This window comes from Juglans regia, chromosome 13 (genome assembly GCF_001411555.2).
Source record: "Juglans regia cultivar Chandler chromosome 13, Walnut 2.0, whole genome shotgun sequence".
NCBI classification, from domain to species: domain Eukaryota; kingdom Viridiplantae; phylum Streptophyta; class Magnoliopsida; order Fagales; family Juglandaceae; genus Juglans; species Juglans regia.
In genome coordinates this window covers 7,061,230-7,075,681 of record NC_049913.1, presented here as the reverse complement: position 1 = coordinate 7,075,681, position 14,452 = coordinate 7,061,230, and the positions used below count along the sequence as shown (strand labels likewise).

The following is a 14,452-nucleotide window of genomic DNA, read 5'->3' as shown; positions in this document are numbered from 1 at the left end:
AAGCTGCGTTTGGATGTTGAGCTGAGTTGAGTTCTTTATGAATAGTAGTGAGTTGAGATGGTAAAGTAAGTTTTGTGGGGCCCACTTAAGATTTGTTTGGATGTTAAAATGAGTTTCAATATAATTATGAGAATTTGAAAAGGTTGTGGATCCCGCGTGTAAAGAGATGTTGAATTGAAAAAAGTTGTAGGTCCCACGTGTAAAGAGGTTTTGAGTTGAGACGAGTTTAGTTCTTTGAGAGTTTAAATTTGGATGTTAAACTCAGCTTAAAATTAGACTAAACTGAATTGATCTCAGTAAAGTCCAACAACCAAATGGGACTTTATAGAACTCGTGTGTAGATTAGCCTCGTAGTGCATTTGGAGTGGTGAATTTGAATGAGTTTTTTTTTTTTTTTCTTCTTTCCATAAAGAGTATGTGGAACTTACAACCTTACATACTAGAGGACTATAAATATTATTGAAACTGGATCAATTAAAATCTTAGATTTCAAATTATATTAAATGAAAGAATTTTGAAACAATGACATTTCAATCTAGCTATGGAGTTAAAATCTAAACTCAAACCCTCCTGCACGGTGGCTTATATTTAATTGTGCTCTGCATTTTATTGTGATGTTTGCTAATGTTAGATAAAATTATGAGTTGTTTAAATTTCATAGACATCTTTTGAGAAACAGTAGAGTTTATTATTAAAAAATTATTTTTTTATGTGATCTCATATTTACTTTTTTAAAAATAAATATATGACACTTACTTTATGACTGTAAATATTATTTTTGTTATGTAAGTACTTCTCTTGCCAGATGGATAGGCTGATAGCTAGCAAAGAAATGCGAGGGAGGGGAAAAAAAAAAGTAGGATAAAGGTTGCTAAATTATAAGATGAAATCAATTTGGACAAGGCGGTGGACCAATATTTGATGATGTGTTGCGAACCATGTTCTTCTTTTTTGTAATTATTGTTATTATTATTTTTTAAATAATAAGATCATGAAATCAATTGGACTAGGAGGCGGCCGTGGACCAATATTTAATACAGCCAACTGACTCGCTGAATTGAATACAGCCAATTATATATATAAGATATTCAATCTTCATGATTGTCAACGAATTAGGAGCATATGAATCTTTACTATCAGTCCAAACAAACGAATTAAGCCCAAATTAAGAACTTTAATAGACATTTCATTGATGTATATATCCAATTTTTTTTTTTTTGATGGAAACAGACTCGTTTCATTAATAAAACGAAGTTACAAATGTGACTTATACATGGAAAATTTAGACTATAAGCCAAACTACGCATCAGCTCTAGGACTTCCCCACACACAAATTTCTTTATGGCGAATATTGTCTTAACTTCTAGAAACTCTCTCTAAAAAGAGAAAGCGCTCTGTAAAAACAGAACTTCACGACCTCCTCTGACCTCACAAGGAGGAAGAGTATGGGACACTGCTATGGATATTAAATCCAAAAGTCTATTTCTATTATAATACTAACTAAAATAACAACAAATAAACTACAAATAAAGACCATATAACCAAACTACAACTCCACAAGCACTGGCGTGAACCCAGACGTCACGCCTACCGCAAGCATCGGCAAATCGAATCTTGACGACACGAGCACCCAGCTTCACGCACGAATACACAGCCTCCATAGCGTAGGCAGCACCTACGCACGAGCACTGGTTATTTACACCATATAAATAACAGATGAAATTAAATGAAATTGAAAAGCATATGAAACATATAAACCCACTACCAAACGGTTATTTAAGTCCTCTAGGGAGCCTGATGGCCTGATGCTATATAGCCCGAGTCTCCAAATAGAAAACCTGATTCGAAACCCCCACCCCCCTTATAAAAAAAAAATTCCTCTAGGGACCCTTCAAAGTAAGATGCATATTGCTTACTGAATTTATTTAGAATAAAACCACTAATTTGCATGTGTTTGTTTGATCAGCATGATCAGCAATCCGATTGCTGTAAATTTAGTGCAGTAGTAGTACTGCTGATCAAGCTGCATGCTTCTCTGAGATCTTTATTCTCAGGTCTCTCCTAAACTTCAAGATGGGAGTCCGGACAATGTCTCCTCCATCAATTTTTGTCCACCTATAACCAATTAACAAAGAAGAGAGAAAACAAAAAAGGGTATTAAAATTAGAACAAGTACTTTTGTCATGCCACCACCACAAAGGTCCTGGCAGTTGGTACGTACTTTCATGCATATCAAGCACAAATCTGGTATATTTTACCTGTATTTAGTAACCAAGACATGGAAGAAGAGGCAAAGTAACACCCTGCTGTACTCTGCACCAGCACACTGTTTCATTCCCCCACCAAAAGGCATGAAATGCTTTGAGACCACACTTGCCTTGAGGTCCTATATTTTTATATGATATTGCAAATATAAAAAGAAATGAGATAAATGGAAACAGTCAATGTTGTTCACTACGAGTAATTGATCAAGCACCTTCCAACGCCATGGGTTGAAAGCAAGAGGATCCTCGAATGTCTCGGGGTTCAATTGAAGTGCAGATGTAACAGCCAGGATAGTCCAACCTGCTGGAATTGTATATCCTGCAGAAGAAAATTTATAAACATTTCATTATACTTAAAATTATAATATACTTTCTGATAGAATCGATGGAACACTGTATATATATATATATATTATTTGTATGATGATGTTTAATTTCCATTCACTTGGAGATCCTTTTTTGCTCTTCGCATCAGTCCGGGTGCCACACTTCCCAGCCTAAGAGTTTCATTTATTATAACCTGCAATACCAGTCCAAAAACTTGGTAAATGCCAACGTCCATTATATGGAATATTATGTGTGTTCTGGAGAAGTAACTGACATATAGTGTGTAAGTCATCGATTTGTATTCTTCCCATGTGATTGGGGAATCCGGGTTTGCTCTCCTTCCGAGAATTATCTCATGCTCAGCCTGATTATTGAACTCAAATGTGAAAAACATGTATTTTGTTGTAAGCATGGTACTGTTCAAAGTTTGTAAAAGATATATATTCTGTCATGCACGTACAATCAAGTCCTCCAACACAGTTGGGTTCTCAGCGAGCAGCTTGAAAGCTAATGTTAGTGCCGATGAAAGTGAATCAAAACTAACAAAAAGCCAAACATTAGCTGAACCACAAAATCATCTATTAGGAAGCTCTCAACTTTCATGTCTTCGATGAGATGATCAAGCACGTCCCCATGATGCGTCTCTTCAGACGATATTGAATCAGGCAATACAGTCATCACAGCAGCACACCATGCAAGCCACCTCGTCTACGTAAGCTGCCACAAGTCATTCCAATAATCAGCATTTACAAAGATGATTCCAGAAGCAAATAAAGGACAGCAGCATTCTGTTAGGATTTTCTGTAAAGTTTGTTAGGCATATATTCTTTATTCCTTTTCTATTTTTGGCCTTTCCTGCATATACTATATATAGCACAAATGACCTAAGTTGTAAGCAAGTTTTTATCAATACAGAGCAAATTCATTCCTCTGCTTTCTTCTTCTTCGAAACACCAAAACTAACATGGTATCAAAGCCATAATGGCTTCCGACAACAATAACCCATCTCCTCCTCCTCCTCCTCCAACCAACAAAAAACCCTAAAGATCCCTCTAGCCCATACTTTCTTAATCCGAACGATGGACCTGCAACTCTTCTCACCAGCCACCTTCTCACAGCTGATACTACCATTCCTGGGCACGCACCGTTCGTCGCTCACTACGAATCAAAAAGAAACTGGGTTTTATTGATGGTATCCTACGGGAACCTACTTCTCCTAATGATCCCTTGTTAGAACCATGGCTTGAATGCAATGACATGGTGATAACTTGGCTTCAAAATGCAATGTCATTGGAAATCAAAAATAGCGTTGTGTATGTTGATACTGCTCATGACCTATGGCTTGAGATTGAACAACGATTTGCACAAAATAATAGTCCTCGAATTTATGAGCTTAAGCAATCCATTAATTCTCTTGTTCAATGTGATGATTCTGTCAGTCTCTACTTCTCAAAATTGAAAGGGCTTCTCGATGAACTGCTCAATTTTGAATCCCTCCCATCATGCACCTGTGGTGCCATGAAAAATGTCTTTGAGCATCAGCAACGTGATTGGTCCATGAAGTTTCTCATGGGACTTCATGAGTCATTTACAAATATCAAAGCTCAAATTATCCTAATTAAACCTATCCCAAGTCTGAGTGAAGTCTATGCTTTGGTTCAACAGGAGGAGAAACGCAAGCAAATTTCTAATCCTCCCACTTTACATGATACCCTTGCCTTAGCAGCTAAATCCACTTTCTTCTCTAACCAAAACAACTACAAACCACATGGTTCTCCAAGGCGAGAAAGACCAATTTGCAATCACTGCAAAATTCCTGGTCATTCCCTGGAAAAATGTTTTAAGGCCAATCCAACTCTCCAGAAACCCATCTGTACTCACTGCCATATGGTTGGTCACACGGTGGAATGTTGTTTTAAGTTGCACGGCTATCCACCTAGCCATAAAACATTCCCTCGAGGCAAAGCACCAGACTCCTTCACTAACCAAGTTAGCTTATCCAACCAAGAACAGATCAATGAGGATTCCCAAGCTGTTCTCACCAAAGCGCAATATCAACATCTCTTGGCTTTACTGCAACCTCAAGCTACGCAAGCTGCTGTTAATCAGGTTCAAATTGATTCCACAACCTCCTGTCCCTCAGCTTCCACCATGACTGGTATGAATTTCTGTTTCTCAGCTTTTCCATCCAACTCTCCATCAAACACTAGCATCCCTTGGATAATCGACACAGGAGCAACAGATCACATGATATGTTGCTCCTCCCTTTACACCAGTCCACCCACTCACGTGTCTCTCAATGTAAAATTCCCAAATGGTCATCATGCACAAGTGACCCACAAAGGCATTGTCCATCTCAGTAACCAGCTCATTCTTCATGATGCTTTATGCATCCCCACATTCAATTTTAATTTGATTTCAACACGAAAATTAACACAAGATCTTTCATGTTGTCTATTATTCTTCACTAATGAGTGTTATTTACAGGACCTTTTCTCTTGGAGCACGATTGGGAAGGGTGAAATTCACAATGGCCTATACCACCTCAAATTGACCACAGTTTCGCCTACTGCTCTATCCACTTTTTTCTCTGCTTTACCATGTAATCCAATTTCTTTATCTAACTCTGTTACTTCCCATTCCAATGACCAACAGCTTTGGCATTGTCGAATGGGTCATCTATCCAATTCACGGCTTTCCTTGTTACAAAAAGACTTACATAATCTTGCTGTTATAAATACAAATACACCGTGTACTGTTTGTCATTTTTCTAAGCATCACCGTCTACCATTTCCATCAAATGAACATCGCACTTCCAAACCTTTTGATCTTATACATTGTGACATATGGGGGCCTTGCTCTGAAGTAGCTTACGATGGTTCTAAATTTTTTCTAACCATTGTAGATGACTACACAAGATGCACCTGGTTGTATTTAATGAAAAATAAATCTCAAACCAGACCTCTTCTTCAATCTTTTTGTTCTCTCATTGAGACCCAATTTCAGTCCAAAATTAAAATCATTCGCTCAGATAATGGAGCTGAATTTGCAATGACTGATTTTTATTCAAAACAAGGAATAATTCATCAAAAAAGCTGTGTTGAGAGTCCCCAACAGAATGGTGTTGTCGAACGCAAACACCAACACATTCTTAACGTTGCCCGAGCATTACATTTTCAATCTGGTATTCCACTTTCTTTTTGGAATGATCTGGTGTTAACTGCAACTTACCTCATCAATCGCACCCCCTCCCCTAACCTACAAAACAGCACTCCATATAAATTACTCTTTCAACAAACACCAACATACACTCATTTGAAAACCTTTGGATGCCTTTGTTATGCATCATCTCTTAAACAAAACCGCCACAAGTTTGATTCTCGAGCTAAACAATACATTTTACTTGGTTACCCTTTCGGCATTAAGGGTTACAAGTTACTGGATTTAGCCACCAAATCCATCTTTCATTCCCGTGATGTCATATTCTATGAGCACATTTTTCCTTACAAATCATCTTCCATTTGCACCAATCACAGTAGCTTATCACATTCCATGCCATATTTTCCCCTTCTTGGTCCAACCAATCCCTTCCCTACACACCTTCCTCCCCCATATGACCCTTCCAATTTTACCTCTCAGCTTCAATCCTCTCCCACATCATCCACCCCTCAATCACCCATCTCTCAAGCTGCCACTCCAAATATTCCCTCTGAACCTCGAAGATCCACAAGAGCAAAGAAACAACCTTCCTACTTGCAGGATTACTCTTGTCAACAGGCCATTGTGACTTCTCCTTCAGATCAAACTTCCAAGATAAAAGGTACTGCTTCTCTTTGTCCTTTATCCTCTTATTTAACTAACAAAAAATTTTCTCCCACACATGCTGCATTTACCACTGCCATTCTTCAAAATCCTGAACCCACCACCTATTCTCACGCTGTGAAGTTTTTAGAATGGCGCCAAGCCATGGATGATGAGATTGCTGCTTTGCAATTGAACCACACTTGGGATGTTGTTGATCTGCCTATTGGAAAGAAAGCCATTGGTTCAAAATGGGTTTATTGCCTCAAATACAACTCAGATGGCTCTATCGAAAGACACAAGGCACACTTGGTTGCTAAAGGGTATACCCAAGAGGAAGGACTCGATTACCATGAAACTTTTTCCCCCGTCGCCAATCTTTATTGGCTATAGCTGCTGTTAAAGGCTGGAGTTTACACCAATTTGATATAAACAATGCCTTTTTACATGGGGAATTGAAAGAAGAAGTATACATGAAGATGCCTCCTGGCTACTCACTTCCAAATCAAGACAAAGTTTGCAAGTTAAAGAAGAGTTTATATGGCCTCAAGCAGGCTTTGTGGCAATGGTATGCCAAATTCTCTTCATCTTTGCTTCAATTTGGTTTTCATCAGTCTCGAGCTGACTACACTCTCTTTACCAAAGGAAATGGTTCTTCATTCATTGCATTACTTGTCTACGTTGATGATATTATTGTGGCCTCTAATGATTTCCAAGCTGTTTCTGATTTAAAAGAATTTTTAGCCACCAAGTTCAAGATCAAGGATCTTGGTCATCTAAAATATTTTCTGGGCTTAGAGGTTGCCCGAAATCCTACTGGGATACAAATTTGTCAACGTAAATATGCATTAGACATATTACATGATGCTGGTTTGCTTGGTTGTAAGCCAAGTTTAATCCCAGTGGATCCAAATATTAAACTGTGCAAAGCTGAAGGTTAGTTGCTGAAGGACCCTAGTGAATACAGAAGAATGGTTGGCAGACTTCTCTACCTCACCATTACACGACCTGACCTCTCCTACTCAGTTAATCTTTTGAGTCAATACATGGTATCACCACGGGTTCCCCATCTCAATGCTGCTTATAAAGTCTTACGGTACATCAAGAAATCTCCAGGACAGGGTTTGTTTTTCCCATCCTCATCTTCATGTCACTTAACTGTTTACTGCGACAGTGATTGGGCATCTTGTCCCGACACCAGGCGTTCCACAACAGGATATTGTGTCTTCCTTGGCCAATCACTTATCTCTTGGAAATGCAAGAAACAAACCACAATATCAAGAAGTTCTGCTGAAGCAGAATACCGCTCTATGGCATATGCTTCATGTGAAATCATATGGATCAAGTACCTTCTCGATGATCTTCAAGTCCTTCATCCCCAGCCAGCTACACTCTATTGTGATAGCAAATCAGCCTTATACATTGCCTCCAATCCCATCTTCCACGAAAGAACCAAACACATTGAATTAGACTGCCATCTAATTCGGGACAAAATTCAAGAAGGTGTTCTTTCAACTGCCTACACACCATCGAACTCTCAGCTTGCAGACCTCTTAACTAAAGCCTTGCATTCTTCTACGTTCTACTCTTTGCTACTCAAGATGGGAGTTACTGATCTCCACTCTCCATCTTGCGGGGGGATATTGAATCAGGCAATACAGTCATCACAGCAGCACACCATGCAAGCCACCTCATCTACGTAAGCTGCCACAAGTCATTCCAATAATCAGCATTTACAAAGATGATTCCAGAAGCAAATAAAGGACAGCAGCATTCTGTTAGGATTTTCTGTAAAGTTTGTTAGGCATATATTCTTTATTCCTTTTCTATTTTTGGCCTTTCCTGCATATACTATATATAGCACAAATGACCTAAGTTGTAAGCAAGTTTTTATCAATACAGAGCAAATTCATTCCTCTGCTTTCTTCTTCTTCGAAACACCAAAACTAACAGACGAAGCACTTCTCTTGTTTAGTACATCCAGCATGACGTTTAATGCCTTCTCATGGTCCTAAATAAGCTTAAGAGGTCAAATTATAGTCACATGATATATGATGAACTGTAGAATACTGTGAGTTTTTCAAAATTTTAATTACCTCTAAACATTTATGGTAAAGCAGTACCGGGAATGTTGACTGGGAAGGGGAGAAGACCCTTTGAGAAGTAGAGATATACTTCTCGGGTAAGTCTACTCAAGACTCTTCAGGGTCATAACTAAACATCTGCTTTGCACCAAAATGAAGATCCATCTGTTTTTTGTGACCAAAGTGAGATGTTTTAGTCTTGGCTAAAGAACAACATGCATATTGCATTTGTAGAAATTATAAACCCATGTTCAATTTAGCATAGGCAGTAACGAGAAAGAAGTTTATAGCTGCAGCAGCGCGTTTCACTTCTATGGATTCCTGGCTTGACCAAGTTCGTAGTGTCTTGGTAACCAGTTCTTCGAACTGAGATAGCAACCTTGTTCTGAGGCTCTCAGGGCCAAAGTGGCCCAAAGCTAAGTTTCTCATATACTTGTGAATGTAGGCACCATTTGGCCTATTCTCACATTGTTTAAAGACCTTTGCAAACAAATCCAAGTACCATGATTCAGCCAACTTCCCTTCTTGCTGTAGGATGAAATGGTTGAATTCGGGTCTGCCGAAATCACGACAGGCCGACCTACAACACTAGTTCGAAACACTGGCCCATATCTGAACAATTTTGATAACAAACAATGGTCATTTTTTGCCATTTAAAGCAGAATTGGAATTAATGTTGAAACTGCACGTACCTTTGCAATCTCTTTTTAATGAAAGGGGAAACTGTAACGCCCCGGTCCTGCAGGGATCGAAGAGTTATTCCCTATAACTTAAAACTCACAATTCATCAATATATTTAAAGACTCTAAAATATAAAGTCATCAGAATACTACAGAATCTCTCAATAAAAATCCGCCACTTCTCAGAATTCTTCTATGAGTAAACCACTATGCTTAAATAATCAGCTCATCGATGCTCCATAATCCTGATCCTTAGCTGGACTATTCAAAATCATCTGAAAAATATATGGAGATAAGGGGTGAGTTATCAACAACTCAGTAAGCAGAGAACATATACCAGTGTATAAATATGAGCATTTACAGAAATCAGAATGCAGAACAAAACATTTTCATTTTCAGAGTGCAGAAGCAGAACATGTTATCAAAATATCAGAGCGAAGATTTATTAATAATTTCATTCAAAATATTCTTTGGCATAGCATAAATGACCATCATCGTCATCAAAACATCATATCAGAACAGAGGCCATGTATAATCCCCGTGGTAGGGTTGTGCATCTGCGGATAGCCAAGCAAAACATGAAACACTCTGTCACCAAGGTGTGCACTCAAACAGAGATTACTACTCTAACCCGTGGCAGGGCCGTATCCACTATTATTACCCGTGGTTGGGCCGTATCCATTATTATAACCCGTGGTTGGGCTGTATTCACTATTATTACCCGTGGTTGGGCCGTATCCACTATTGTAACCCGTGGTTGGGCTGTATCCACTATTATTACCCGTGGTAGGGCTGTAACTGAACAGAGCGGAAACAGAATCAAATTCAGAATCAGAGAGTCATGCCAAAGGTTTTTAGAAAACACATCTTATCCAAACAGAGTACTGAACAAAATCATATCACAACATAATTTATGCACAAAATTTAATATTCGCTCTCTTTTTCAAAGTTCAGAAACAGAATGTCAAAAAATAAGCTCATGTCTACACCAGTCATGACAGAAAATATGTTCTTTTTAAACAGAATCTCATGAGTAATGCAGAACAAATATCTGAGGTTGTTTTCAAATTTCTTTTCATAACATAACATGCACATTTTCCAAAAAGGACCTCAGTTCATTTTATTTAATGCAAAGTCTAGCATAGGAACCCCGCTTACCTGAACTTCTTAGCTTTTTCAGAATTCCTCAAAAATGTCGAACAATAATTAATCGTCACCTATAAAATAATCACATAATTATCGTAAATTTCCAATCAACCACTTATTTCGATATTTAATCCTAAACTTATAAAATAACCTATTTAATTCCTCAAAACCTAAAATTCTCATAATTTCCAAAATACTCTCATTTTTTCCAAAATCATCAATATCCACCTAAACGAATTCGTACCGAATAAGAACTTAATCAAGCAAGTGTTAAGACAATTACGGAACTCAATAAAAAATAATATTTAAAATATCTAAAGTACCGACAACGTATTATAAATTAATAGAATACTTAGACTACTTTAAAAATCTTATGAAATACACCATGAAAAATTCCTCTCTTAAAAAAAATAAGTTTACTTCCTTTAGTTAACAATATTATTAAAATATTTTCTACACAAAAATAATGTTTTATGAGACTTAAAACCAAAACTCATTTCAACATAACAACAAAAATAAATAAATAAATACCCTTCGTCGAACACATGTTTCTGGAAATTATAGGGTAAAATTGGTAATAAAATTCAACTATCAAGTTAACACTTCGAAAAGAAAAACTTGTGCATGTAAACTAATCCTATAAACACTGTGAAAAGAAACACAACTAATAACCGCACAGAGGCTCACCGAGAGAGAAGTGAAACGTGCGGCGGGGCAAAGGGCAATCGGCATGGGGTGACGAGGGTCTCGCAGCCAGTGATTGCTGCTACTTTTACGGTGGTTACCGGCGCGAAAGACGGTGGTTTGCAGTGGCTTGCGGTGGAATAACACTGAGGGAGAGAGAGTTGTACGCATCACGCAGCTTGCATGGGGTTTCAGACGGTGGCACTAGACATCACTGGGTCGTGGAGGCTTGCTTTCCGACGTCGTCTGGTGCTGCTAACGGTGGTGTCGTTGCCCAACCGAGGCAAGACATGGTTCTCACTTTGAGCGACAATGCTCTGTTTCCATGGCTCCAAAACAGAGCAACCCTGGTTTTTGCTTTCGATGGACGATGGTGGATGGTGGCGTTTATGTATTGAATGGCTGAGGAGTATGGGTCAGCAGGTGGGTCTGGCGACTTGTGGTGTTGTTGCCGTGTGAGTGGAGCTAGTTCCCATTTGATGACACAGAGGGGCTGTGAACGAGAGGTTACAGTGGGTGATGGAGGCTGAGGCGTGAAAAGGAAAAAGCGGCGACTATCGGTTTTCGTTGAGGATGAAGAACGTGCAATTATATAGATGAAATGGGCGACCAAAAAAAATATATAAAACCCTAGAGAGCCGAGAGAGAGACGTGTGTGCAGATGGAAGTTTGTGTTGTGTGTGGCATGGAGTGGACGGAAGCACTAATGGGTGAAAAGAAAGATAGGCGGAAAGGATCAAACGTGCGGGAAAAAAAAAACGTGCGAAGAAACTAAAATAAAATAAAATGAACTAAAAAAATAAACAAATAAAAATAAAATAAAATTTGAGCATGATTGGGTCCGGGTGTTACATAAACTGTTGACCTTTTCTCACGGGTATCTCACGGAGGCCGTTCGTGAGAACGAGTCTCTAAATTCCTTAAGTTTAGAAGCCTTGAAGTGATCCATTCTGACTTATTTATCATGTAGAAACTGATGATCCCATGATAAACTGAGCACGTGGGACACGTAGCACCGAAGCTTGATGGAGGTTTCGGCTATAAATACTGTGTTTGGTCCCCAGACTCACTCACTCAATTTCCTTCAGTCTTACACTATCTAAATAGAGTGGAGTAGAGTTTGGAAGTGCCAAACATTATTGAGAAATCGCAACAAAACAGTGAGAAGCATCAATGGCTGGAGGTACTGTTTTTGTTATTAAATTTGTCGATTCTTGTTTGTTAAATATTTATTTCGAATTAAACAATCGTATTTATGCTAACAGTTGGTATCAGAGCTCCGTTTAATCTCTACCTTGGTGTTTAAAATAATTGCTCTGTTCATCTCTATTTTTGGCCGAGAGTTTGAAAAAATTTTGAGTTTTGATTTTTGGATGTTTTTTATTTAAAAGAAGTTTAAAAATCATTTAGAAATAGTTTTTTCTAAACTTTCTGTGATTAAAAATGTATTTTTTGACGTGAAAATAGTCCAAAAAATCGTGATTTGCGGAACTGTCTGGAGGTTGAAGACGACCAAAACGACATGTAGTTTTTAATGTTATTGAAAACGACATGTCGTTTAAGTGGAAAAGTCTTTCATTCAATGTTGCTAAATGATACGTCGTTTAGTTTGTAGCTATTTATTAAGTATAGAGATAAATGACATGTAGTTTTCAAATTTTCTTTATCAAGGATATATACGTGTGTGTGTGTCAGATTTTTTATGGAGATAGATTACAATATTGGAGTGATTATTAAGATTCATAGGTGGTTGGATGATTGTAAATTAAGTAATAGTTTAAAGGATATTTGTTTTTTCTTTTTTTTCCTGTTTAAAAAAGTGTAAAGAATGGGGATTTTCGAAATTGAGTGACGATGACTCTGTTACCTGGCCTTCGATCATCGTCGCTGTGAAGAAGTCAACGGAAGTTTTTGGCTTGGTGGTGGTTATTTTCTGTAAAAAAATAAAAAATAAATAAATCTTTAATTTATAATAACCGTTGGATTGGTGGCTGGTGTTGTTAAAAGAAATAAAAACAATTTTCTTACATAATTAAAGAGAACGTTGCAAGCCCGCCAATAAATAAGGTTTGGAACTTTGGATTAGTTGTTTAGAAATGAATGCCGGATGTTAGTGTGCATTCAATTTTTTTTTTTTGGAGTTTCTTAGTATAGATTCTGAATGTTTTAATATTGCTTTTTTTAAAAATGTATGCGAGTTTAAAATTATATAAATAATTTTTTTTTAATTGTTATTGAAGTTGAAATCCAAAGCCATGTTAATTAGTCCATTTAGCTTTGCCTAAAAATTAAAATAAAGCAGAAACAACGTCTTCTTTTAGCTTCACTTCTTAGAAATCCGACTATAATTCTGGTTTTATTGAACGAGAATATAAAGGTAAGAGTAGTGCTGTACCTACCGAGGGTGTAGCACGAGACGGGTCTCAATAAGGGCAAAAACGTTTTTTTTTTTCATTTATTTTTTTATACCTTTAAACATTTAAAAAAATATAAAAATTCACAACATAATTAAAAAAATATTTTCGTGATCACTTAGTAAAAAAATAAAAAAAATAAAAATTTGTCAACACCCAATCGAACACCCAATCGAGATCAAACTATGAGTGAGAGTAGCATTTTTTTAAAAGTAAGAGCAGTAGAGTGTAAGAATTTCCAAAGATCGCGTCAAAATGGTTGCTTTTAGTACCTTGGTTATCCAATTTTAATATCCAAATATGACCTAAATCTTTCTTGTTGTGAATCAGTTCACCAATAGTTGATATTAAAGGGGAAAACCAAACATAATCTTTGACATGCTAACATGCTCATTGTCAATGCTAAAGATGAAAGTAATCACTTTGATTAATGTCGGGATCTCTCTCTCTCTCTCACTCTCCTTTAAACAAAAAGAGAACACTTTCATTCATTTGTATTAATCTCCATTATGACGGGAGAAAACCAAATACATCAAAATAAAAAAAAAATGGCAAACCAAAAGGATACCATCATCTAGACCTTACGTGGAAGCAATTAAGCCTCCAAAAGATGAAAAACACATGGTTTACAAAGAAATCTTGTAAAATAAATTTATAAATTAACATAATTTAATGTGATGTTTTAAATTATAAAGAAGATTTAATCATATTATAACATAAAGATTAGAATTGCTAAAAAAAATCTTACATTACACACTTCTACTTAACTAATATGTAATTTTTTATTTTTATCATTCTATTTAAATATTAAGATGGAAAGATACAAATCACGTAATTAGATAGAATTGTGTAATATAAGATTTTTATCTAGAATTTCTCTTACATTATTTTTGTAAGATATGTCCGTAATTATTTAAACTCTTAAAAGAAGACAACTTTGCACAAAATAACCTGCCACCCAAAGCTCCCCCACCTTGAAGAAATAGTCAACACTGAGTGTCAAATTGTGTTAAGAGGTTGTGTTCGTATCGTGTCAAAACATGTATATTATA

General features: G+C 37.0%; 1 pseudogene; it reads right to left on the bottom strand.

Moving 5' to 3' along the window:
* Positions 1-2,018: 2,018 nt before the first annotated feature.
* LOC108982730 lies at positions 2,019-12,868 on the bottom strand (annotated as a pseudogene).
* Between the last annotated feature and the right edge of the window lie 1,584 nt (positions 12,869-14,452).